This window comes from Lepidothrix coronata, unplaced genomic scaffold (genome assembly GCF_001604755.1).
Source record: "Lepidothrix coronata isolate B3197 unplaced genomic scaffold, Lepidothrix_coronata-1.0 Scaffold59, whole genome shotgun sequence".
NCBI classification, from domain to species: Eukaryota; Metazoa; Chordata; class Aves; order Passeriformes; family Pipridae; genus Lepidothrix; species Lepidothrix coronata.
In genome coordinates, this window is record NW_016690239.1 from 458,125 (window position 1) to 462,131 (window position 4,007).

A 4,007-nucleotide genomic window follows, 5' to 3' on the forward strand; every position below is an offset into this window, starting at 1 on the left:
TATGCTGCAACAGGTTGCCATTATACTTGTGGAATATCTATTCAAGGAGATACTTTGTGCTGGTTTAAATGTTTAAATGAAATGAACACGACTTGAGAGATTGCAAGTCAGAGTTAAAATTCACTAAAAAATATTACAATAAATAAAATGATACAGAGAAAACTGGTTTTAATCTATAAATATAGATGTATAACCCAGCACCCTGGGTCAAAAACAGAATGGTGTTTGTTAGCCCCTGTGCTGAGAACCATGTGACCCCCCTGGATGCAAAGTAAAAGGAAAGGAAACTTGTTGGTTCAGATGATGGTGGCAGTTCTGTTGAGGTAATGATCACAGTCTTGTTGAGAGGGGCAGTCGCAGTCTCATGGAAGTTCTGGTCCTCCTCTGGATCTGACAAGTGGTACCAGAAGTCCCAAAACCTGAAGATGATATATGCTCAGGTTCAGGTGGGAATGCCCAGTACCTCCCCCAGGGCAGAGAATTTTTCAACGTTTGGTTTAACTCTGTGAGTCATGGGATATTTTTGGAACCTTTGATGGTCCAGGTCCTTGCAGCTGCCTATTATGACAGTCCATTACAGCCCATTAGCAAAGATGAGCCCTCAGACTGGGCATGAAGGTGCAAATGCCTCCCCAGAGGGAGGTTGTCACAGCTGAGTCATTGGTGTGAAGACAAAGAAACACTCCTCTGCCTTGCAGGTTTGTTTAACACCCAGCTTGTAGCCTGAAGTGTCAGGTGTGCCGTGGTCACCTGCTAAAAATGATCCATTATTAACAGTCCATCAGAAATTACACAGAGGGTGTAGAATACACAGTTTTGGTTATGCCCACATAGTGATAAACTTGTCCTGGCCCCTGTAACTAGGACATACTTGACACTTGACTAGCCACTGTCTTCAGCGTATGGATCTAAATAGCCTACACTGAGTAGGACGTTGGTGTGTTTTCCCGTGGTTCCTTCCAAATGACCTGATTCTGTCTAAGGGATTCATTACATGGTAGTCATTGAATGCATATGGACTGATGCCACTAAGAGACATCTATCTCTCTTCATTCCTATTCTTGAAGTGGAAAGTACAGGTCAATGGATGTTTGTTTTTCAGGAGACAATATAAAAATGAAACAATTAAAATGAAAGAAGAAGAAATGAATTGTGAATTTTCATTTGTATAGTATGTTACTTGAGTTTTGGAAGTGCATGGACTTTCAAAGTTGACACAAAGACACAAAGATGTATGTCATCTTTGTGTCTTTTTGATATTTAATTTCATAACTTCTTTTTTTCTCATAAGAACTTTCTAGTAATTGCATTCACTTTCATGTTGGAGATAATCACGCCATGTAACTTTGCACACACCGATAGTGATCCATCTGAAACCTAGACTTTTTGCTCCTACCGATCTGTTGGGTTTTTTCTGTAGCTTCTGATTCCCAGACTAACTGTAATTATGATGACAAAGATGATGATGTGTATTCCTACTGCTGAGAGAAGTTTACTAGTATTTTTTGAAGTCTCTTCTTCAGTGGAGAGGTGAAGTAATTTCATCGAAGCTAAGTTCTCTGGAGTCAGCAACTACACACAGAGATATATACAGTTGTATATCTCAAGTGCTTTGATTAACAGCTTAATAGTTTCCTACTTGAACTGAAGTCTCCTGGTGCTTTCCCACCCCACTACTAGTTAGAAAATTTACAGGCTTTGAGATTTCCCCCACTGGCAGTCCAGTATTTGAAAGCTTAAAAGAGAAAGGTTTGTATGCAGGTAGTAATTAGTTATGGGATCATCTTTGTTCTCTCAGGCCAATGCTCAGAGAGGAAAAGCACCAAGACAAAACCAGTGTGCAACATATACTCAAGTCTAAAGTCTGATTTCAGATAGGTTGACTATTGCATGTTAGTAATGGATCTGTTTCTAGCCTTTCTTGGTTTTTTCTCTTGTAATGGTTTCCCCTCTGCCAAAGTTATGTATTTATTTATAGTATCCAATAATTTTATTCAGAAATAAATGGTAAATAGTAGTTACAGAGACATTATAGTCTCACTATGGGGTTAAATACACAGACAGTTCTGGGTGAAGTTGTATAAATCATAAGCGTGTACTCCATCAACTTCCATTTTTATACCTGTAAGATGAGGCATTAGGAACAGTTTTTACCTTGTAAAATGAAGAAAGAGAAACAATAAGAATTTATTGCACCCCATAAACAGAAGAAAAGAAAGGGAATAGAATTTAAGAAATAATATGCTAACTCAAAACAATCCAGAGATTAATATTAAATATATACACTATATATCCCAAGTAATTCAGTGTAATAAATAACACGGAAAGATTATTGTAAATCATAAGACCTAGTTTAGTTTCCTCATATCGTTGTTTTATGTAAGATCAACCAGGCCTTATAGGAAACCACAGAATGTAATTTTGCAGTGCACTCTTTTGAACTGTGTTTGTGTAAGTAAAGACTGAAATAATAATGTGCTGAATGTTTCCCATATTACCAAATGTTATAGCAACCTTGCTGTTTGCATATAGATTCTGCTATAGCTGGGTCTTTTGCTGTCTCTGAGCTTCTTAATAGTCATGGTCTGCAGTATTTGGTTTCCCTTCTTGACTCTATGTTTTGATATGTCAAAATTATTATTTTAGATTACTAAACAGAATTAGGATTCAGTGGAAAAATTTGTTATTGACTTGTTGGAAACTAGGTGAGGTCTGTAAGCATTGTCTCCTGCAGTATGATTTTGGAGTATTTTCAATAAACATCTTACTAACATTTTTGCCAGCAAGTTTTTAATAAGCATGAAAATATATTATCCTCTTACATATAACTGTAAAGAAATACAGTAATGTCAACTATCTGATCAGAACCTTAAGGCCAAAAAGGCCCAAATTTGGATGGATTTTCAACAAATGGTTTTTAAGGGCTGTAATTTTTCTGTACTTACCTATGACTTGTCGACAAAAATGTGTTATAGAGCATAATTCAAGAACCAAAGCAAAACAGCTTTCACATGGGAAGTTATTTAAAATTATATATTCACTTTTTTTAATAATCACACAAATACTGGTATTAGTTCCCAAGATAGAAGATAGTCTCTTTCCTTTTTCTGAATAAATTATATAAAAATCTTGCTTGAGATGGTGTTGGAAATATTTTGATGTTGGATGCCAAGTACGTTATAAAAGTCATGTTCAATATCTGCCCAAATTTCTGTTAGTTTGAAATTTAGCACAAATGCTGGTGCCAGACCTTCAACTTTGTGTTAGTTTAAGAGTCTGGCAGAGTTTTGCCAGATGGTCTTCCAGCCACTCACCTGGAACACTGAAGGCAATAGAAAGTCTTCTTGGTCTTTTGAAATATAAATCCTGTTCCCCGTATCTCAGTATGGATTCCCAGTGCTGAATGCTGTCTTCATCTATGGAGGTTTTGGATAAAAATGCTTCTTCAGAATCATGAACAGTTGAAAAAATGGGAGAGAGATCAGTTTTATTTTGCAATTAAAGCTAACTGAAAAGCTTCAAAATAATCCCCCACATGATATATTCAGCTCCAACTAGAGCACTCGAAAGCTTCTCTAAGCCATATTGCTATGGTAGGCCTAAAAGGAAAAGCTTGAAGACTGGTCACCCAAGACCCTGAAGTGGTTAATAACTGCCAATATCATGTTTCAAGATGAAAAAGCAATAAGCTACTCAGTACTAGTTTCCTTAAATATTTGTGTCTTCTTAAGCTAGCTTCCTTAGATATTTGATTCATGTACGTTTCTAATGCAGAAATGGATAAAGAGTATAGGAGTCCACTGAAAAATACAATCCTCATAACACTTCATTTTTCCAAGTTCCTTACTAGCTCTGAGAGAAACTGTTATGAAACTGTGAAAGTGTTATAGGCTATAAATCCCAGGAGGGAATTTTTTTCCTTCTCCTGTTCCACTGTAAGAAAAACGGAGTTCGAATGGGAAGGGGGAAGGGGGTCAATTACCTTTACAGAAGGTCTGGCTGGCAAA

General features: G+C 36.8%; 1 long non-coding RNA gene across 2 annotated transcripts; it reads right to left on the reverse strand.

Moving 5' to 3' along the window:
- Nucleotides 1–229: 229 nt before the first annotated feature.
- LOC108498421 lies at nucleotides 230–4,007 on the reverse strand. 2 transcript variants are annotated; one of them, XR_001875172.1, is made up of 3 exons: nucleotides 3,983–4,007; nucleotides 3,315–3,443; nucleotides 230–750 (listed from the first exon to the last, which is right to left on the reverse strand). It is a non-coding gene; the product is annotated as an uncharacterized LOC108498421 (long non-coding RNA). The 2 variants fall into 2 exon arrangements; XR_001875171.1 differs by having other exon boundaries at nucleotides 230–753.